This window comes from Canis lupus, chromosome 9 (assembly GCF_011100685.1).
Source record: "Canis lupus familiaris isolate Mischka breed German Shepherd chromosome 9, alternate assembly UU_Cfam_GSD_1.0, whole genome shotgun sequence".
Taxonomy (NCBI): Eukaryota; Metazoa; Chordata; class Mammalia; order Carnivora; family Canidae; genus Canis; species Canis lupus.
Genome location: NC_049230.1, coordinates 10,570,552 through 10,594,526, shown reverse-complemented (window position 1 = coordinate 10,594,526; position 23,975 = coordinate 10,570,552). Strand labels below are relative to the sequence as shown.

Here is a 23,975-nt window from a genome sequence, read left to right as displayed (position 1 = left end):
GTAATGTTGTGTTTCAACTATATTTCAGTTGAAAAAAAAAAAAAAAAGAAAGAAAAGAAAAAAACACAGGTCCATCTGCTTTGAGCCATGAGAAAAGGTCCTAAGGCATTGGACTTTCCTGAAATGAGTAGCATATGGATATTCACATTGAGCGACTTGGTATTTCGGATAGGAAAATAGTCTGTTAAAGTAGAATTTTAGACAAGTTAATCTAGTAGTCATTGGGATGTCTGGGATGTGGATGGACTGACGAGAGCTTACTTAAGGGAGGCTCTTGATGCCCAAGTGTGTGAAATAGCACTCGATGATATTAAGTGCTCAGAAAGGAAAGGAGTAAAATACATTGTGCATGGGGAGGGTGGGGGAATCCATATAGCACAAAGGCATTTCCTGAGTTAGATGTTGAGAGAGGTTCAAAAGACAAGAGGTTGGCTTTCTGAGTTTCTGGAATGATGGGGCATCCCAAACAGGAAGAAGGGAATCAGAATGAAGCAGTGGTTTCAAGACACAGATCTTTAGGTCCAATAGGCAAGTAGAAATCCAAGATGGAATTAAAAGTAAAATGTCAAAAAAAAAACAAAAAATAAAAAAAATAAAAGTAAAATGTCAGTTTGAGGCATAGATTTAGATAAGTGTTGGGCATTACTAGAAGGAGAATATTAATGGTGAAGGAGCGAATGAGAGAATATTGGGAGGATTACAGAAATAAACACAAGACAGCACCAAGGAATACCTTCACTGAAACTGTGGAGAAGTTGAGAGGGAAAAAATGCAATCTATTCTCAAGGGGCATTGGACAAAAATATAGCCTGAAATTAATCTTAAATATAATCTCTTCTTTAACAGAGGTGAGAAAAATGCATACATAAATATCTCAAAATATGACCAGTGGCCACAACTAGAAATCTGCATTTCTAGAGAACTTACAGCTAAAATGAAGATCAAAAAATTTCCTGCTATTCCACAAAGTAGAATTGGGTTTTATCCCTCTTAATTATCACAATAATAAATCAAGTAACATTTTAAAACATCAAGGGAAAAAAGCACACATCTGATCACAAGTATTTTTTTTTCCCCCAGGGTGCAGTCTTGACTTAAAAGGTTCTCAGCACATTCTCACTGATGGAGATGAGCTCTGCCTGAATCAGCTCCTACTTGGGACAAGCACAAAAGGGTCAAGAGAAAAGTCTCATCTTTCTGAATCATGAGTCTCCCTCTGAAAATACCTGCTCATCAAGAAGTTTACTAGAATTTATTTTCAAGCCCAACCTGGGAGCAGAACAAATAAAGCAAGTAAATATCATGAGCAAAGTGCGGGGGGAACTTGTCTATCCAAAGAAGAGCAATGGCTATCCATATTGATGGCAATGTCAGAAATGCCAAGTTCAGATGGATCCAGCTTTGGGGGGAGGATGCAGAGAGGTCTCTTTCACCAGAACCAACTTCCCTTTCTTAGTTTCCCCCTTTCACTGACTGTGCCTCTGGGCATGCAAAAGTGTCCTTCCGTGCAATGGGGAGTTAGCTTATTTGTGCGTGGGGGTAAGGCAGCCTTTGATAAATATAAAACCCCATCATTATCTCATTTTGGTATATTCTGAGATTTTCCTAAACAGATGTCATGGAAAATTCATTGAGAAAGAACATAACTTGTTACAAAAGTAACCCACAGATTTTATCTTTCTCTTTTGCCTTAAAAGTTCAAAGCTGGGGGAAAATGACCTAATTGAGATAGGCCTTATAAGAGAAAGAACTGAAGGGTAATTCATGTGGCATTGACTATGTAGTATTAAGTGAATTGTGTTGGATGGAAATTTAAATGCCCTAAATGCCTTGTGATCATGCTTGGCACTTAAAAATGTTCCATTTTCTAAAGCCTTCAACCATTCGCATTTTCAGTGTTGCTGTTCTTCATATATTAAGAGAATGCCACAATGGATAGAAAGGTAACATTGAGTTTGTTTCTTCAAAGAATGGACTAGGTTTCCCAAGAACAATCAACAGACCTTCCTAATGTCCCTGATAACAGAAAGGATGTATTTGCAAATGGGAGGCTAGGTTCAGGGCTATGTCAAAGGGCAAAGAGATGATAGGTGACCATTCAAGAATCAAATCCTTGATTTTGATCATCACTCAAGGGCTCTTTGGACTTGTCACTAAAATGAGGAAGTATTTCTAAAGGCCTGTGTCCTGGAGTATAGTTCAAGGCAAAACTGCAACCCTAAATAGGGAGTTACATCTAATCCTTTGAGACATGTCTTTTGAGATATGCTTTCTCTCAGAATCCAAGCCTGGGTGATGTTGCAAGCTACCTGAGAATCAGCTAACTTATTTTTATTTGGAATTATCTAAAGAAATGCCCTTATTGCTCCACTTATTACGATGGCTCCTACAAACAAAGAAGCAAACACACAAACAAAAACTGATAATGTTGAGGCATGGTGAGACTGTGGGATGGTGGCAACCCTCCTATATTGTTGGTGGGAAAGCAAAATGATACGTCACCTTGGGAAATAGTTTGGCAGTTTCTTATAAAGTTAAACACACACTTACTGTATGACCCAGCCATTTTGCTCCTTATTTACCCAAGAAAAATGAAAATTTAGGTTTCCATAAAAGCCTCGACATGAATGGTGATAGCAGCTATATTCATAATCGCCAAAACCTGGATGGAATCTAGAGGTTTCTCATTTAGTGACTGGATAAGCAAACTGCGGTACCTTCGGGCACTTAAGTTGATTTGCTCAACAACAGGGGTGAATTGCAAATCCGGTTTCCTATGTGAAGGAAGCCAGATCCAAAAGCCTACATGTATACTGTGTGATTCGATTGATACGCCATTCTGCAAAAGACGAAATTATAAGGAAGAAGAACAGATCAGTGGTTGCCTGGGGTTGTGAGTAGGGAGGAAGTGACTCCAAAGGGGCAGTATGAGGGAATTTGGGGGGAGGGCTGAAACTATTGTGCATCAGATCCTGTAGAACCGTGCCACAGAGCATGAATTTTAGTGTATGTAAACTTACAAATAAAATTATATATACATAATTCTACTACAGACCAATTCCACAGTATCTCTTTTCCAAACTGGAGTAGAAATCCAGTCACATCGGGTCTGCTAACATGTCCCCCAAAGAGACATTAATACCAGGAACTGCAGAAGAGCACTGAGCTTGCTTCTTCCTAAATGTGTCAGTCTGAAGCAAAGTATCCTTTTGGCAGGGGTGGGGGGCGGATTTTTCTGTGTATTTGGACTCTGGTTCTTTTTTTTTTTTATTTTTTTAAATTTTTATTTATTTATGATAGTCACAGAGAGAGAGAGAGAGAGAGAAGCAGAGACACAGGCAGAGGGAGAAGCAGGCTCCATGCACTGGGAGCCCGACGTGGGATTCGATCCTAGGTCTCCAGGATTGCGCCCTGGGCCAAAGGCAGGCGCCAAACCGCTGTGCCACCCAGGGTTCCCTGGACTCTGGTTCTTGACCCTATTTTTTGTGTCTCCTGCCTTACGTACCTCCAGTTGCTTTATCTCTTCAACTTCATGATGGTCACTGAATCTCCAGATCTCCGAAGACAAAGGGTCATACTTCCTTATTTAATTCAGCAAATATTTATTGTGTCTGCCATGTATCTAACACTCTTGGAAGCACCAGGGATTCATCAGCTTAAATGTATAGAATTTATCTTCCACTCAGCAACTTTGATTTGGTATCAGTAGAGTCAAAAATATTCGCCTTCAGCTGGTTTATTTACCAGTTGCTGCAAACTTCCAGATCCCGCTGAATTTCAACTAGTAATTAAAGTTGACGTCGAAAGCATCAACAGATTGGATCAAAACAGTATCAAGTCAGTGGCCTCAGTCACTTCCAGTATTGTTCTGATTCATCATTTGAAAAAAACTTGTGTCGTCTGCAAGCTCAGATTCTGGAAACTAATTGGGATTTGCACTTAGCTGTAAAATTTTAGGTAACAATTTGTTTACTTGAACATAACATGGAGAAGTGAGAGGTGCCACCTAGGGACACTGGGTGAGAACATCCTGTCCCTTAGGAATGGGCTCTGAATATGGGACAGATACGGAATACACTGGAGTTAGGAGTTTTCTAGAACTTTGAGAAAGGACCTACAGTAACAAGAAGGAATCTTTCCATCCTAGATGAGAATGTGTCCAGGGATTGATAAAAACACCAAGAGGATTTATTAATTTCCTCTTGCTGCTGTAACAAATTCCACAAACTCAGTTGCTTGAAACAACACAAATTTATTATCTCACAATTCTGGAGGTCAGAAGTCTGAAATGGATTTTAGTCACTGGGCTAAAATCCAGTTGTTGGCAGGGCTACGTTCTTTTCTGGAGGCTATAAGGGATCATCTGTTTCTTGCCTTTTCAGTTCCTAGAGGCCATCTGCACTCCTAGACTTGTGGCCTCCTTCCATTTTCAAAGCCAACAATGGCTGGTCAAGTCTTTCTCACGTCATGTCACTCTGATGCTGACCCTTCTGCCTTCCTCTTCCATATTTAAGGACACCCTGATCCTAATAAGCACACCTGGATAATCTTAGATAATGAACTGAGGAGCAATCTTAATTCCATTTGCTATCTTAGTTTTGTTTTGTCATTAATGTAACATATTTACCAAATTCTAGGGATTAGAACATAGCCATATTGGAAGTACATTATTCTGATGACAACGCTCAATTGCTCAATTAAAAATTGCCACTCCTAGTGAATAGCCTGTAGAATTGGTCAAAATCCTAATCTTAGCCACAGATAAAGTTAAAGTCTGTGTGTTGACTGACTTCATGAGCACTTTTTGTTTTATTTTATACTCTACTAGATATATCTTAAGATACTTTCTATGTAGGTCATCCTTCAAAGAAGTAAATAAGCCAACGGACAGAGGGATACAGCCTGAAGCTGGTTATCTATTCTCTCATCCCTCCCAGGCAGCTCATCCTAAACAAGACTGTTGGCCACAAGCTCCATTTTGTTCTCAATCTAAACCATGTCAATGGGTGTCTTCACATGTGGAACCACTATTTCTTTGTGTTGATACTGATAAACTTGTCTAACACCTTTCCTGCGAGAATTTCAAGGACCTCTAAATCTAGGAGAAAACATACTTTTGCAGGATTCATGGTTTCACCCATGAATGGATTTCCTGGTTTGGGAGAATTTTGACCAGATTTTGCTTTTTTGATCTTATTTTTTCTAAATAGTGATTTAGAGCAGCACAGATGAGAACCATGAGCATCTCGCTATTTTACCTGCTGTAAAGAATGCACAAAAAGATGAAAGCTTCACAAGAAAATCCCAATTACTTAGGTTTCGTGTGGATTTCTTAGCCAATTACCAGTTTCTCTCATCCTAAGGGAGACCACTTGAGGGCCTTTAAACTGTCGAATTCTTTAATGTTGTGATTTTTAAAAATTCAGCAAAGAGAGATCTCATGGTTTAAAGATGTAAAATGTTTTATGAAATTAACTCAAGGTTTTTCAGACATCAAACAGTTTGGGCTTTCCGTATCTCTGACCTCATAAATATTCTCATGTGCTAAGTGAGATGGATTTAAAACATACAGATTAAAATAAATATCCACTACTCGACAAGAAAAGAAAGGGCTTGACAAAATGAGATGACTAGGAATTGACGAGAGTAATGAAGATCACCACGGACCACCAGCTTTGAAGCATGTGTTCTGAAGTCTGACAGATGTGTTTGAATGCTGGCTTTATCAGGACAGATACTATAATTTAATCACCAAAAATATGGGTTTTTTTTTTCCCTACTTCTATAGAAACAAAAACCTGTGTACGTATGCCAGTTGTTTTCTCCAGGCTCAAACATATCTAGAAAAACACTACCTTTCTAGGATTTCCCTGCAGTTCATGTGTCCTAGTGGACACATTTAATGTGGCCCCCAGAAAGAGGATTCTATTCCTCTCTTCTCTTTTCCTTCCTTCTGGAGCTGGAACAATTATCTTGGACCAAGGCGTAGAGAATGGTAGTATATGAATGTTGGTATACTCTATCAAGTTTGAAGGATCTTGAGGTGGTGATGATTCAAGTCACTATCTCATCTTCTGTTACTCAAGGCCAAACCTAAGCTAATTCTAATTTTGAAACTACTAATATTTGAAACGGTGGCTATGAGGATTCAATGAGATTAATGTACATCAGTCATCCAGTACAATGGCTTGTCCATAGAAGGTAAAAATAAATGTTAATTACCTTCTCCTTTCCATGACAACTAAACTTCTAAAGCCCTTTATCCATGAAAGCATCTCAGTGAGTTTGATCTTCAAAGTTAATGGCAAAGAAATATTTTTGACTATGAAGATGAGATGCCTCTAGAAAGACAATAAAGGGATTTCTGTTTCCTAATTCATTCTTCCATAATTAATTTATGCAACATGTCTTGGGTACGGATTACGTCCCCTGCACTGTACTCAGGATTGTCAGTGTAAGTAAGATTGAGATTTTGCCTGTGGTGAGCCCAAATTCTATCAGAAAAGAGGCAGCGAAGCAGTGATTGAGATCTAGTGTGATGAGTACCACAGTTTAAAATATTTACAAAAATATTATGAGAATACAGAAAGTCATCTTGGTCTGCCTAAGGAAGTTGGAAGATAGTGAAGGGAAGGAAAGGTTTTTAAATAGAGAGAACAGCATGTCAGGGCAAGAAATGCATAGTGTATTTGGTGGGCAATTGAATAGTTTTACACGAAGTTTCATGAGATAGAGCTGAAGAGTAGTAGGTTAGCCTCCGAATGTGACAAAAGATAGTGTGTGTGAAGGATATAACTATTTGTGATCTATTTTGAGCTATTTTTGCATCTGATATGATGGAAGGCTTGGGATTCTCTATCTTCCTGTTTTTACATAGATAGCTGGTTGTTCCAGCATAATCAATGGGAAAGAACATTTTTTCCTCCAAAGAATTACTGGGGCTTTTTTTGCAGAAAATCAATCAACTATATATATGGATCTATTTCTGGACTCTCTGTTCTGTTCATCTATTTGTCCTTATGCCAATAACACATTATCTGAGTTATTGTAGCTCTATAGAAGACATAAAATCAGATAATTTAAATATTTGAACTTACTTTTTTCTCTTCTTTCCTCCTTTTATTGTTTGTTTATTATTCTAAGTTTTTTTCATGCCCATATGAATTTTTTTTCTTTCTTTTTTTTTTTAATTTATGTTAGTCACAGCGAGAGAGAGAGAGAGAGGCAGAGACACAGGCAGAGGGAGAAGCAGGCTCCATGCACCGGGAGCCCGACGTGGGATTCGATCCCGGGTCTCCAGCATCGCGCCCTGGGCCAAAGGCAGGCGCTAAACCGCTGCACCACCCAGGGATCCCCCCATATGAATTTTAGAATTAGTTTTTCAATTCCTCAGATAAATCCACGGAGGTTAATATTCGGATAGCCTTGAAATCTGTGAATCAACTGAGTGGAAAATTGATATTTTAATAATTTTGAATCTTCTCATGTATGAACATAGAATAATTCTCTATTCAGAGAATTGATAAATAAAATGATTTGAACCTGGAGATTTCTTTATGGAAATATTCTGGTTAGGAGCACAATTTTTTAATAGTTGTATGGTTAGTAGAGGTTTATTAATTTTATTACTTTTTCAAAGAACCAACATTTGGATTTGTCTACTTTCATTTTTTCTTTTTTTTCTATTTCATTGATCTTTCTTCTTATATTAATTATGTCCTTTCTTCTGCTTACCTAATGTTGTATTTCTTCTTATTTTTCTAGATTCTTAAGCTGGAAGATACATGATTGATTTAAAACATTTTAATGCTTACACATTAGTTTTAATGTGTTGATTTGAAGCACTTAACGACATGCATAAAGAAGTTCTTTAGCTGCATCTGTTTATTTTTGAGGTATTATGGTTTTTTTAATGATCAGTTGAAGATAGTTTCTGATTTCCTTTCTTATTTTTTTATTGGATCTATGGGCTACTTAGAAGATTATTGATTAATTAAAAACATTTTTATTTTGATTTGTCTCAATTTCTACATATTTTATCATTATGCCTTTCAATTTGGTTTAATTGTGGTCACAGAACATGCAACGTATGATTTCAAACCTTTGAAAGTTATTAAAACTAATTTTTCTGATCCTGCATATAATTTTTTGGTTCATGTGGGTCCAATATACAGTTTATCTGGTAAAAGCTTCATGTGCACTTGAAAATATTGTGCAAAGGGAAATCATAAGGAATAATCATGGAATATCATGAACAGCTTAATGCCAATAAATCTGACAACTTAGATGAAATGGATAAATTCCTTGAAGGACACAGACCACCAACACTAATATAAAATAGAATAGAAAATCTGTGTGCATGCAAATAGTTCTTTATCTATTCTGCATTTTTTACACAGTGCTTTCTTTCAGATAAATGAATCATAAATGTTTTCCCTTGTACTGTGGCTTGCCTTTTCATTTTTTTTTCTGGTGTTGTCTGAAGAGAACATTTTTACTTTTGGAAGAAATCAACGATTTCTTCTTTCATGGTGAATGTTTTTGCATCTTGTGTTGTGATCCTAAGGTAGAGAAGATAATCTCCTATGCCTCTTTCTAGAGCTGTGTTAGTTGTAGTTTTTATATTTATGTCTGTACTTTACCTCAAATTAATTCTTGCATACAGTGTAATGAGTCCTAGTTTTCTTGGACTCATACAATGAGAAGGATGCCCTTGGGGAAAGGTGCTCTGTCAATGGGGGTCTCACCCCATGAAGTTTCCTTCTTTCAAAGACCCAGTCCCTCTGCCTGTCTGCTCTTTTCCATTACCCTGCAGTGCCTTTAAAATTGCTTCTATAGGGGCAGCTGGGATGGCTCAGCGGTGTAGTGCCGCCTTCGGCTCAGGGCATGATCCTGGAGTCCCAGGATTGAGTCCCATGTCGGGCTCCGCATGGAGCCTGCTTCTCCCTCTGCCTGTGTCTCTGCCTCTCTCTCTCTCTCTCTCTGTCTCTCATGAATAAATAAATAAAATCTTTAAAAAAAAGTTGCTTCTATATTTTGCTCAATTTGTAATTGCCATCAGCAGGAATAGTAGTCCATTCCACTACTGGACTCAGGGCTCCCTGAGTATCTTTTGAGAACCACATGCCCGACTATGCTTTTAAAATGGAAGGATTCAATCTCTCAGAAATTTTGGAAATGTTTCAAGCTACTCATTTTAAATATGTCTTTTATTTTCTATTCTATTTTCTTCTTTTGTAACTCCTACTAGACATTTTTATACTTTCTTATTCTATCCCTATTTTCTCTCTTGCCTTTTATTCTGATGTATTATATTCTGATTTCTCTTTCTTTTTGTGCTGCATTTAGGATAAATCCAGATGACTAATTCTCCTCTCAACCACAGTTCAATTTTATCCAATGAGATTTTTCTCCTCTCAACCACAGTTCAATTTTATCCAATGAGATTTTTCTTTTTTGATTACATACCTTAGTTGTGCACTTCCTCTCCCTTCCTAATTCTGCCTATTTTTTCTCACATTTCCATTCTTCATTTTCTATCCTTAATTATTTGACATGTATGTATGTTATTGTCTTTTTACACTATTCTGTCATTTCAGGTCTTCAATAATCTTGTCTGCTGACCCCACCAGATAAATTGTGCAGTGTACTATTCATGATTGTGGGGACATCTTCAACAGAGGTTGGTTTTCTTTCTCAATGAAACTGTCTGCTTTTAGTTTGCTCTACAATTTGTTTCCAGAGTTTCAAGGGCCAGTGACCTGCTTTTACATTGATTTCTCATCTTGGGGAGATAAGCACCATGTAGGTAACATACATTTTACTCCATGTCAATATGTAATATTAGCCTGAGGTATTTGAATTCCGACAGAAGACTATTGTCTCCTGCCATTAAGAGGAACACAGGAAGAGATGTACATTCTTATTGCCATATACACAGGCCAGTGAATGGACTTACCTAGCACACCTTTTATAGAAGAATCAACACTAGACCAGTCTCCACCTGACGTAAGGATTTTAGTTTTGAATCTCAATCTAACCCAAGCTCAATGCAGCCTCTCTTGTTCCTGTATATAAATGAAAATGTCAGTCCCTAGTTGCTATGGTCTAGCTCTTCTGGTGGTTCTTGAGCTTCCTAGGTCATCTACTTATATGCTTATGTCTCTAGCTTAAGTTTTCTCTTTATTTCTGGAACTTGGGGATTTTCCTTTCTTTTGTTATGATTCACCTATACAATGAATCAAATATTTCTGTTGTAGTGAGAAGAGAGTTCCTAATCCCCATTATAATTTAAAATTTCTATCAGCTTTTATTAGACATTTTTTTATTCTTGAAGGCATATAGAAGATGTGTTTTACTTATATGTTTATTCTTTGTAGTACTTAGCACAGTGCTATAAAAACCCTTTGGTGCTTAATACAAATAGGCAGAGTGAATTTAAAAATGAATGAAAGGAAGCAATTTCAAATAATAAAAGTTAAAAGGGAGAAGGCTTTAATATTTTAAATAGATGATTCTCTCTCCCCATCTCAAGTGGCTACAGGAGTTAGTTAGGGGCCAGGAGATGATGGAAGACATTAACTTTCTCACTAATGTATCAACAAGCACAATGTACTGCTTCATTTCAAAAAGAAAAAAGTACCAAGCTGGTTGCTGTCCACAGAAATTCTGCCAACATCCTGGTGGTTGCTGGTTTATAATTTTATGGGTTTACAGAGGATCAAACACTGTATTATTATGTTTGGCTACTAACTCAGGTCAGCAGTTCAAAAGTAGAAGAAAGGGGAGGGGAATGGGTAGGAGGAGAAGGAGGGAGCATGTGTAAGCTGGTGTATTTAAGACAATAGATTTAATTTACTGAGTGTGAAGCAATCTTTACCAAATCTTAGTGAATTTCCTTTCCACAAAAGATAGTATGTATTCAGAGCTCTGCTTTATAAGAATTGAAGATTTTGCAGTTATGTACTATTTTAATTTTGACTAAAGAATAAATTAATATGGTCATTTACTCCATGTGTATCCTTTTACAAAGATTTGAAATGGAAGATTTTTATATCAATGAAGATAAAAAACATTATCAAACATATCCCAAATCCCAAATCCCTCTCCTTTCAAAATATCTGTATTTACCTAAATATAATACATAGGAATATTGATATTAAATATTATAAGAATAACTTTAGGCATTTAAAAATGACATTCAATAATGATGGAGTGATCACAATACCCAAACTATTTTGAGACCTTAAACAATGTGCATATTTTCTCAGAAAATGAATTTTAGATTATTAACGTAAGAAACTCTGCACCTTGACCATAATGTCTTCTAATGGAGCCAAGTTTGACTTCTTTGCCACAGTTTCTCTGCCATGGATTCAGAAGGGGCTAGAAGAGGAGTGGGTAAAACAGGATGCCAATTTTGTTTAACATACAACAAACTAATTGTTCCTGGATTTTCTGCCTCTCTCTCTTATTCTTTCTCACAATAACTGTTTAGTTGTGTTAGGTTTATAATTAGCTGGCTCCAAAAGAAATGGGAGAGGATTGTGCACTGACAGTAGAAAAGCATAGACACAACATAACCATTTATCATTATTATTTAAGATAAAAGCACATAAGGGTGCCTGGGTGGCTCAGTCCACTAAGCATCCCAACTCTTGGCTTTGGTTCATGTGGTGATCTCAGGGTCATGAGATTGAACCCCATGTTGGACTCCACTCTCAGCGAGAGTCTGCTTGAGATTCTCTCCCTCTGCCTCTATACCTCCCCTGCTCATACGCACTCACTCTCTCACTCTCTCTCTAAAATTAATTAATTGATTAATTAAATTAAAACTGCATAGAAATCAATATGTTTCATTTGTCAATTTATCCATTACATTATACAGTCTGTTATTGTGTCATCAAACAACTATTAAGGGATACTTATTTTGTGTTTCTAGGCACTAGGAATGCAACAGTGAAGAAGTGAAGGCAGCACTTTTGGTTCCACGGAGCATACATGTTGGCAAGGAGGTGTCATAAAGAAGAGCAAATCATGTGAGTGCTATGGCTAATAGAGAGGAGATAAATAGAGAGTGGCTGGCTTGTACTGGAAGAGCTATGTAAGGCAGGGGACTCAGAAATGGTCTTTCCAAAGACAACAGTTATCAGCTATCTGAAGAATAAAAAGGAGCCACTTTGTGAAGGTTGAGAAGAGGCATTACAACAAGTAAATAGGAGCAGACTCTCTGCTAACATTTTTTGTGTTCCAGGACAACAGTACAAATGGCAGTCCATTTGCCCCCTATTTAAATACCTAAAAATTATAAATTGAGCTAACAAACTGTTAATATAATATTTTTTCTACCCTCCCACCATGACAAATAATCCTTCCCAACAACCTAGAGGGGCCCTTTCTTGAATTTCAAATTCTTGGAGTTCATTGGCATGCGGCCATGTGGGGAGGAATTCATTGGCATGTGGCCATCTGGGGAGGGCCAACCATAGGTCCATTTCCTCTTCTCTTCACACCCCAGGCTGCCTCCCACAATGTGAGGAGCATCCCCATGCTCATGTATGGTTCCCCCAGGGCACACACATAGGCTCTGCTCAAGTTACCCCAGAGAGTGCACCTCAATATTTTCAACCAATCTGACTTTACTAAAAATATCCTGAATCCTTTCATTGGGAAAGAGTCCAACAATTCTGAATGTAAAGCTCTCAAGCTGTGGCTGAGATTGAGATATTCAGAAAAATCAGAAAGACCAGTAAGCCTATAATGAAGTAAGAAGCAAGAAGCACAGTCACAGTTGATGAGATGGGAACATAGGAGAGAGAACACACAGGGACTTTCAACCATGCTGGGTAGTTAATTTTTCTCTGCTGTGGTGGAAAGGTATTAATTTGAGCATAATCTGCTATGCTTCATGTATGTCTTACAATGGCATTTTTATCTGTTCCAAAAACATTTTCCAAAATGCTGGACTAGCTTGCAGATTTCAAGGTTGAGTTTCCAGTCCAGTGTCTGGTATTATTCCTCTTCTCATCCTTCTCCAAAAAAAAAAAAAAAAAAATCCTACCAAACCACACCTACATGGGGAAGGTAAAACCAGCTCCATTGCATGGGAAAGAAAACTGGAGCTCACTTTTTTGTAGGGCAATAGGATAAGAAATGGCTAGGGCCACGGAGACAAATTGGGGTCCTGCATCTCCCACATGTTGGCTATGCAACTTTGGATGAAGTAACATATTTACCCTTGGTTTCACCTAATAAATAGTGATAATAATAATATTTACCACATAATGTTACTGAAGGAATTTAAATGAGGTAATGCATGTAACATTTAATGCATTTAATAGAATGCCTGACACATAATATACCGTCACTAAACGTAATTAGTACTGCCATGACTATCACAACAACAACTATGTACACTATGATAATGATTTATGCCTACAGTAAGCAGTCAAGATAATTTAAACTCAACTTTTATGATTCAAAGACTAGTGCCTTGGCAGCCTTAAACTATGGTTATTTCAGAAGGAAAAAAAAAAAGGCAAACAAAACTCCAACAGCATCATTATTTGCAGACAACCAGCCTCATCCACCATCAGAATATGAAAGGAGATAAAGTGAGGGCATCATCAACATCTCATGATTTTGTAAAGGCAAAGCTATTTCCTTTCCTGTACAGAAATGGTCCCTGGGAAGCTGGCCTGGAATCAGCAGTTGGAGGGAGCTCTCGAGTGTTCACACAAATGGAGTGTGGCAGTTTTGAAAATATAAAACAATGAGCTACAAAAACTAAGTGTAATTTGGTTTTTGGCTTTAGGGTCTGAGGTTCAAAATCTCCATCTCTCTTTTCCTCTCTCCTTCCTTCATTTTTTTTTCTGTCTCTCATACACACACACACACACACACACGAGACATGCACACGATTCCCTATATTGTCCTCTTCTTGCTTAGACCCACTTTGGTGCCCTACAGCTATTGTAGACCATCTACTCAGAATCAATAGTTAATAATATGTGAGTGAGTCAGACTTGCAATTTCAACATGATCTTAAATAGCTTGCTCTATTAAACATTGTATTGCATCAATGACAAGCTCAGTGGGTTAGGAAACCATAATAAGGTGGTTTTGGAGAATAAATTGTTTTGTTCTCAAACATTGTACCTGGACATTGTACGACTTCTAGGAAAACTTTTGCCCATTGTGTGTGGTGCTCAGGCAGACTGGGATCAAATCCTGGCTTTCTATAGGGTGTTCCTAAAAGTCTCTCTGAACAGAAAAAAAAAAAAAAAAAATTCCCTTTTCTGTAAGGAAGACTACCATCAAATCACTACTTTTGTTATTGTTAATATTTATTATTATAATGATTACTTGAAATTAGAGCTGAGAGACTCTGGGGAAACCAGAATAATTCACATCTGCTACTCAAGAGGAAAAGCTGACAAAAATCTTAAAGAGCAAGTTGTTAATGTAGCTTCCCCGAGAAAGAAAAGCTGGAGGCCAGGGCTGTGTGTCAGTAGATTATTTTGGGAAGAAATCTCAAACAGGAGGGTTGGAGGATTGGAGAGCATATGACAAGAATGGCGGGAAAGCCAATTAATAGGAGCTGTCAAGCTGGTCTCCCCTGAGCTGAGAGTTTGATTGCCTATCCCCACAGGGTTCCTCTGAAGAACTGGGTTTCATGTGTTTTCCAATTATCCATCTGAAAGAAGGAAGAAGACTTTTATTTACTATCTTCCATCCTCCTGGGTTCAAGTGTTGACCCACGAGATAGTAATTCCTTAGAGCTTCCAGGATGCACATGTTTGAGTGCCCGGAAGGTTCCTGTAATCATTCCACTGTGTGGGTGTCAGAGAGGCCCCAGGGCAGAAAGAGAGAGATCCCATTGCAGCTGAAGCAAGAGGCTGTCAGATTACACTGCTGGCAGCTAGCAGCTGGTTGCCGTAGCAGAGTCTTGGCAAAAGATGGGCCAAGAGAATATAAGGTCCAGCCCAAGGGGAATCTTCTACAAGCTTGTTCCCTAACAATGGGTTAGTAATAGTGGAGCATTAGTAGCTGTCCTCTAATAGAACTCAAAAGAATATAAAAAGTGGTTATAAAAAGAAAGTGGTTATAAACTCAAATAATTGTTAGTTTTTTGGGGGTTACGAAATGGAGGCAGATGCCTTCTTTTCCGTTTTCTATCTCACGGGGAGCTTTTAAAGCTTGGCACTGTTCCCATTTGGGGTGAGATACGAATTCTTTGTTGGGAGAGAGGCTAGTCTGTGCACTAAAGGAGTATCTCTAGCTTCTATCCACACAATTCCAGTGCCAATCCCCATCCACTGTCCCCCACTTCTCCCCAAGTTGCGACAACAGAAAATATCTTCAGACATAGCCGAATATCTCCAGGGGATGGGCTGTTGCCCCCAGTTGAGAATCACTGATCTAATAGAGTTGAGATCTGTTTCCTGTTTTCCCTTTCTCTCTACCCCCACGACCCCTGATCACTGACCTCCATGAATGTCTATGGCCCATGAACACAAACGGTGGCACATACCTATGACCTACACCCCCCATCCTAGTGACCTGCACCGACCAAGATTTTTTCTCTGCAGCTCTGTTTACTAGAAGTGCTATTAAAAGCAACTTGATAGGGCCAACGCAACTGGATGTAATTAAGAGCAGTTAAATAAAAGAATCTTCTGAAAAAAGTATAAAGGGAGTACTCAGATAGTTTGCTACAATGAGGTATGTTTAAAAATATTTTTTATATGTTTTTCTTCATGTTAAAATGCTACTCATTTAAAAAAAAAAAAAAAAAAGAAAGAAAGAAAACGGTTTAAAGAGTACTTTAGAATGTTTCCTTTGGTAAGCGTACACCAGGCCAGCAAATTAATGAAGATAATATAAGTCTGTCCAGGAACAATTTTTTTTCTTTCAAATGTTACATCTTTTTTTAAAAAATAAACTTCTAATTTTAGAATAATTTTAGATTTACAGAAAAATTATGAATATAAGACAGATGGTTCCTGTATACCACACACCCAGTCATTCCAATTATTAACATCTTCCATTAGCATTGCATATTTGTCACAATTAATGAAACAATGCTGATACTTTTTTTTATTAACTAAGATGTATACTTTCTTCATATGTCTTTACTTTCTCCTTAAATGTCCTTTTTCTGTTCCAAGATCCCATTGGGACACCACATTATATTTAGTTATCAGTCCCCTTGGGCAACTTTTGATGGTGACAATTGATAGCATCCTTTCTAGTCCTGGACTCAAATCAACAAAAAAATGGGTAACCCTTCAGGACAGGGCACCACGTTGACTTATGGATGAAAAACTTTTCATTCTGGTTGCATGCCAATGATAATAGCAATAATACCTCATCATTTCATTTTACCACGTATCATGGGCAAGTGCTCTCCATGCATTATTTCATTTAATCCTCATGACAACCCTAGGGGGTAGGGACTAGTTACCCCATTTTACAGAGGAAAACATTGAGACACAATACATTTAAGTAACTTTTTCATGGTCTCATAGCTAGTAAGTAGGACTTACTAGTAAGCAACACCTGGAACCTATCAAGTCTCTTGTGAGGTCTGATGTTAGTGCTTTTTTTATTTTTATTGATTTTATTTTATTTTATTTTATTATTTTATATTTTATTTTATTTTATTTTATTTTATTATTTTATTTGTGTGTGTGTGTGAGAGAGAGAAAGAAAGAGGAGAAGGAGAGGAAAGAGAGGGAGAGAGACAAGCAGACTCCATGCTGAGCTCGGAGCCTGACTCCATCTCCCAACCCTGACTTGGGCGGAAACCAACAGTAGGATGCTTAACCGACAGAGCCACCCAGGTGGCCCTCTTGCTGTTTCTAACATATCCCTATCACCACCTTCCTTGGTGAAGCCCATGGCTCCTCATTCTGCCATAGCTTGTAAGTTACTTGGAAATAGAGACCCATTTTATCCATGTCTCTATCCACAAAGCACTTCGTTTAATACCTTATGCATTAAAGGCATTTGCTAAAGGATTATTGAATTGAATTTTTTTTTAATTAAAAAAAAAGTATTCTGGCTTCTAAGCTTGAACCCAGAAGCTCTGGACATGAGCAGAAGAATGCTCCTGGGAGGCTAAGAACTAAAAATACCTTCTCGTTAAAGTAATGATCAGAAATCCCAGTGAGGTCTGAGGAGAGAAATTCTTCAGGTCCTCTGGCTACATACAGCCTGGGGCTGAGGTCTAATTGTAGGAAACAGTGTCCTGTCCAGGGCACTTCCCTTGCTGGCGCTGGAAGATGACAAGTTGTGGTGGAATGCGTTCTGTTCCGGGATGGAGGAGACCAGGGGCCCAGGGCTGAGCCTGCCAGGCCGTACCTTTGGGACCTCCAGAAAGCTTCTTAATCTCTCAGGGGTTCAGGTTGCCTCACCTGTAAGATGTGGTGAAGGACCTTCAGCAAGCTCTAAGGATTCCTCCGGCTGTGACCTTCTATGGTTTTAGGTGTGATTATGTGAGTCCTGGAAGCAGTGCTCATCCACGCAGCCTTTTTGGAAAAAGGGGAAGGAAAAAGGAAAAGAAAAACACTTCCATAAAAGTATTTATAGCACAGCCAGTGACTATGAATCACGGCATAATTAATTCTCTTTTATAAAGTTGCCTTGTTTCCTAACTTAGTCGCAGTAATTCCCAAGCCCTGCTCAACAGCAGCTCCATTGACAGATACGGCATTTTCCTTGTCTCTTTGCACTGAATAAGTTCAAAGCACCCAGCCTAATCTCCAATTTCCACCAGTCCTAAATTTCAGTAACTGCATGATGCTAATCTTCTGTGACTGACTGACAGACCCAGTTGCTGAAGGATAGAAGATAAATGTGATCTATTTTGACTTCAATAAAGCTTTGGATTAATTTCCTCACATCAGTTTTGTCCATCAAGTTTTATTATCGAGGCTTTTACACTTTAATTATGATTGGCCTAGAAAAATTAGCCATGGGCTGGTTTGAAACTGCTGTGTGCTGATCCCCTGGTTACTGTAAATGATAAATGCCCTGTTCTGCAAATGTACTTGCCCCTCCATTTCTTCAATCTGATTTTTCTGGCACGGCTTTCTGATGATTTGTCTTCTTAGTGACACCTTCTAGAACAATGTTTTCTCATAAAACACTTCTCTCCAGTCTCAAACTCCACTCTGGGATTCTTAAAATGGAGTTCAGGGAGCTACCTGTAAGTATTCATGCCAGAGGGCTCGATATCAACTTGATTATATTTCGCAAAATTTGTTTTTATTTACTCGACATCTACTTCCAATATGGAGCTGAGAAACCATTATTTCACTTTCCTCCCCGTGAATTAGGGAACTGAAGGACTAGGATGAAGCTAACTGTAGCTGGTTTTATGTGGACAAATTCTACTAAACAGCCAAAATGAGAAAAATGATATGCCTGAGCAATATAAATGCATGAGTATTCATTCTTCCCATTGAGTCTTATCTCATGTTGTGTTTGACTTTTGATGGGAACTGTGTAATAAAAGGTAGGGCATCCACCGTGTAGATTATCTCTTTGGCCTTGAGCAAGGAGGTTTATCTCGTGATACTGCTGCCTCCCATGTAGGTTAAAGAACTGGAGCTGGCTGACTTCTGATGCTTTGTAAAAATTGTTCAATGGGAAGATTCAGGGAAAAATCTGGATCAATCCATTTTATTACTGTCTGACTTGGTGCATGTCTTGAAACAATAGATAAGTATGGGTCAGGTTGAAGTTTCCTTTTATTTTTAATCTTAATTTTTTGGAAGGATAAGCCCTTGGTGTAATATGCTATAAAAAGTATAACCACCAGGGTGGTGAATTTACCTGATAGAAGTGGCATATTGCTTTCATCACCTGAGAGAGTAGCAGAAATTTACATGCTGAACTAAAAACTTAAACATTTTGGAATCAGAATATAATCAGCCTGCCATAAAGTTCTTGAGGAAGATAGTAGCAAGCCAGACAAGAAATGTATTTCTTGGCAGAAAGAATCACTTTTCTGAAAGCTGGGTCCTCAGCATCTACTTGACCCCAAATTGAACAGATTTAAAAACACTCAGGGATCTCTAGCCGTGTCTGTTGTTTCATTGCCTTTAGCCAACACTTAGCCTTTAACGTGCCCTTTTAAGAGTTGTGTCTTTCAGTCATATTTTCAGTTTGTAAGCAGACAGAGATATAGCTACAGAAAATGTTTGAGGCACTCTTTCTTGTCTTAATGACCTTCTATTATGTGAGACACAGTCTCTTTTTTCTATTTTATGTCTGATAAAGTATAGCTTATACATTTATAAAGAAACTTGACTTCACATCAGACAGAAATTTAGGGGTGTCTGGGTGACTCATTCAGTTGAGCCACCATCTCTCGATTCAGGCCTGGGTCATAATTTGGGGGTCCTGGGATCAAGCCCCATGCCAGGCTCCCAAGCTCAATGGGTAGTCTGTTTGAGGATTCTCTCCCTCTCTTTCTCTCCCTCTGCCCCTCCACCCCCATTCATGCTCTCTTGCTCTCTCTAGAATAAATAAAAACAAATCTTTAAAAAAAAATTAAAACTGGGAATCTCCCTGATTATCTGCAACCTTGGCTGTACCTCAGGAGGGTATGCCCTCATCTGTAGCCAATCTGATTCCATAATGTAGCTCAAAGTCTAAGATCTTAGAATGTTAGGGGGAAGGGGGAAGGGACACTCAAATGTTACACATAGAATTACAAAGGAGTTGGAATTACAAAGCAGCCCAACTGTCCAGGGCAGCTGCCCAGGCCTCTCATGCCCTGTCACAGTCATTGTATGATGGAAGAGTCATTGTATGATGATTTCTGACCATGCGATTTCTCTCTTGTGGTATCCTTAACTGCTGTGATAAGAAATCTATCAGGGAGAAGCTATGTGTTCAACAGAGCAAGTTTTTTTTCTACTCACTACAAAAATGAACCTCAAATAAGAGTTGTGAAATAAGATAAACATGAATTTGGGGCTGCTTTTGCCTACTGTGCTAGCTAATTCCAATCTTTAGTCTTGTGCAGTTGCCCTGATCTAAAGGAGATATCATTATTTACCTTGGGAGTATTGTTGGTTCTAGTTACTTTTTCTTTCTTTCTTTCTTTCTTTCTTTCTTTCTTTCTTTCTTTCTTTCTTTCTTTCTTTCTTTCTTTCTTTCTTTCTTTTTTCTTTCTTTCTTTCTTTCTTTCTTTCTTTTCTTTCTTTCTTTTTTCTTTCTTTTCTTTTTAAAATGGATTTTATTTATTCGACGGAGAGAGAGTACAAGCAGGGAGAGTAGCAGGCAAAGGGAGAAGCAGGCTCCCCATGGAGCAGGGAGCACATTGGTGTTGGGCTTGATCCCAGGACCCTGGGATCTTGAGCTGAGCTGAAGGCAGGTACTTAACTGACTGAGCCCCCACCCCAGGTGCTCCCCAGTTGTCTTTTCTATAATGTATGCATTATCTTCCTGGAGCTAGAGAAAATAAGAACAATAGCATAGAAGGAGAGATAAGGATATAGCTCCTGTCTCAAAAAAACAAAACAAAACTCTATGAATTCTAAAACTAAACCAAGTCAAACCAAACAATCTCTCCTTTTGCAGGACAGACACATGATTGGAAGCAGAATGAGAATTGTTCTCATACTGTGCGCCACCATTGATACAAAAATAGAGTTTGCTTCATTTATATCCTGTGATTCTTTAAAATAAAGTTTTTATACCAATAGGTCTGTTTCTAATTCTGTTAATGTCACATTGCTTTAAATGGTTCTTACTTTCAGTGGATTCCCCTTTATCAAGGCAGAGCTTCATTATGTGGCATTTTCCATAAGAAAACAATTGCAAGTACTGCTAAAACCTGTACATTTATAAATGAGATTGAATGACTTGTATGCAGACACCCAGAGCACAAGGTTATTCTAGAACTTCCCGTTTTTTAATCAGCAGATGACTGCCCACCCTACTGAGTAATGAAATCATGGTAGGAAGAGAATGGTTAAGAGTTCTCTGATTCATCCCCTCATTCTGAGCAAGGTTATATGCATCTAAGTTCTCTTAGAGAGATTAAAACCTTCCTTATATTTAAGATTCTATGGAAGAAAAAACATTGAGTGCTATGTTCTAGGAGAAAGACTGTGGCCTTACCTCTTTCTGAATTCTAGCTTCTCCACTAACAGGCTGTATAATCTTGGACAATTATATGACTTTCTAAAGCTGAACTATCTGCCCCCAGTCCTCTCATCCCAGAATTCCTCATTATCTGATGTTGGCAATGATTTCTATGTATATTTTTGTGAAGATAAAAAAAGGATAGCATATATGGTGATATACCCAGTGAAGATTGGAACATTGATCTCAGGTAACCATCATGTTTGGAATTTATACAGGTTTCTGCCATTGGGAATGATACCTGTTGATCTGAGAGATTCCCTAGAAAGGTGCCAAAGATTCATACAGGTATCAATCTACTATTCTTAATGAGGAGAAACAATTGAAGTTTGATTAAACTGGGATCTGAGCTGTCTGAGGACATGACCTTTTCATAACCATGGGTGTAATGAAACCCTGTGGGTTGGGTAGGGCTATGTGGAAAACTTGCATGAGAAAAACATAAGGGTATCCCAGTAACAAAAGGAAGGACTGAGGATTTAGCTCCTCTCTGAAATTACCAGATAGTGAAATTAGCTGGTTGGACCAAGATGGATGGCCTTGATTAATGCTTCATGTCAGGGAAGAATGAAGTGGTTCTGGATCTGTGCCACAGAAAGCTCAGGTATTTTCAAGAGAAGGGTGTCAGTCGTGGCTGAGTATTTCTCCAGGGTACTAAGAATCAACTGATCTTGGTTCATGATCTAAGGGGGCCAGTCGTTATGGATTCTCCACAAACTATGTAAAATTCCATTTCTAATTTCCCAAAACCCATTCTCTCTTAGAAAAGCAGACTATTACTTATAAATCTTATTGTCTGTCAGAGTGTTCTTAGCTCCCGACCATTTGCAATCAGCTTCTAGCTTGTTTGGAGTGGCCTGAGAAATTGAGAGGTTTCTCAATTCTGGTGTGGGAAATGGAAAGGATTCAATTCTTGGTGGTCAACAAAAGAAAAAGAAAAACACCAAAAACTGGGGAACAATTCTCTTCATATCGCTGAGAAAAACACTGGCCTGGTTCTTTGGCCTCTGATTTCATAAATAAGCTTCTGAAGGATCCAAACAGCATCAGAGCCCCTAATTCCTGGGAATCGTGTTTTACTTGACTTTATTCTTACCATTTTAAAATGGAAGGAATTGGTGTTTAGGGGAAGTGTTCAGTGTTTAGGGAAAGTGTTCCCCAGTTCATCTCTGTCCCAGCTCACCATCTGATGTGTTCCAGAGTTACAGTTGCACAGGTTCCAGCTTTTTAAATATTTCTCAATCAGGAAGACACCATAAGGCAGAAGCTCTCCCTTGAGTCTTCACTGCTGTAATCCATCTTTCTCAAGCATGCTGACATCTTGAAGACATATTGGCCTACTGCCAGATAAATAAGATGTGTTGGTGTGGAAGGATGAATGTCTCTTATCTTGCACAGTTACCTTGGGGATGATATTCAATGTTCTCCACATAATTCTTATCTTCTCAGACATGGATAACACTTTAAACCCCTCACTACACTTCCATCTACATTATCTAAGTTGCTTCTGGACAACCTTATACAGGTGGTGGTAGTATGCCCTTATTATAGATTTGTTATTGGTTCTCCAAATAGAGTTGACCTATGCTATGCTAGGGATTGAGGACACAGTTTTAAAGAAGCCATATTCTTTGCCTTAGAAAAGATGATGGGCCAGTGAAGAATAAAGCTAAGTCAATGGGCAATTGTATTATAGGGAAATAACTGCTATAACAGGGCTCTATGGGAAGGCATAAGAGAGATAAAGTTTTGAGACTGTGGTAGAGACCCTGTTGATATAAACCACTTGGCCTGTACTATATCAGTGCATGCTGGTCTATGTTCTACCTGCCAGCACTTTTGTCTCTTTAGCTAAAGGGGCTTTCTTTGGTCCCTCAGGCTATTTATCCCTTGATCAATGACTGGTAGGCATTAGTTTACAAATATTCCTTGCTCTTCAGATAGCTTGGTCTAAGTACATGCTTCCTCCTGTTTTCTATACTTTCCCAGTTGGATCAAGCTCCAAAACCCACAGCGGTAACTGTCTTGATAACACTCCATTAGTTCCCCCTTGCATCTCACTTTGGCACTTTCTATATTCCTGGCATTGCATTCCAAATAAACTATTTGAAGTCTAATCCATGTATCAGAGTGAGCTTCTGGAAGAAGTAAAGCATCTTTTAAAGATAAAATATATATTTCTATTTAGAATATATTTTTCATTCTTTTTTTCCTTGCTTTTTGTTTTTGTTTTTATTGAAGTTCAATTTGCCAACATATATATGTTTTGTTCTTTAATCCATCCATTTCTTTAACAAAATTTGAGTACCTCTTACATACTTGGCAGGAGTTTCTGAATATCTTGGAGGAAGAAAATACACATAATTTCTGACTTCAAGGGGGTCAGAGTCTAGTGGCAGTTTGCCAATAAAAATATACGTATAGGAAGAATCTTTGATAACTTCAATAAGTAAAACAAAGGAAAACACAGCTTTAGGAGTCATTTGGAGAAAAATAAACAATTTTATAAATGTGGGCACCAGTGTAAAGAGAAGAGAAGAGGGTCCAACCCACCTGGCTAGTATGGGGCAGAGCAAGGACAGGAATACTGGTCTCTCTAGTCTAAACGAGTATTCTTCCTACCATACCACATTGTCCCTTACTCATTGGAAAGACAGGAAAAGGTTAAACTACTTAAATTTTGTGACTCTTAATTATGTCTAGAAAGGTATGTGATCACGTGGTAATTACCAACTTGTTTCAATTTTTTAAAAAAAATATTTTATTTATTTATTCATGAGAGAGAGAGAGAGAAAAGAAGAGAAAAGAGAAGA

General features: G+C 38.2%; 1 long non-coding RNA gene across 11 annotated transcripts in view; it reads left to right on the top strand.

Moving 5' to 3' along the window:
- The window catches only part of LOC106559255, a 123,198-nt gene that overhangs the window by 71,839 nt on the left and 27,384 nt on the right, over positions 1-23,975 (top strand). For 4 of the 11 annotated variants that reach the window (XR_005364256.1, XR_005364255.1, XR_005364263.1 and 1 more), the window contains 4 exons: positions 1,081-1,293; positions 7,765-7,895; positions 9,600-9,682; positions 11,942-13,555. This is a non-coding gene — a long non-coding RNA (uncharacterized LOC106559255). The other 7 variants (XR_005364260.1, XR_005364258.1, XR_005364257.1 and 4 more) reach the window with 7 other exon arrangements.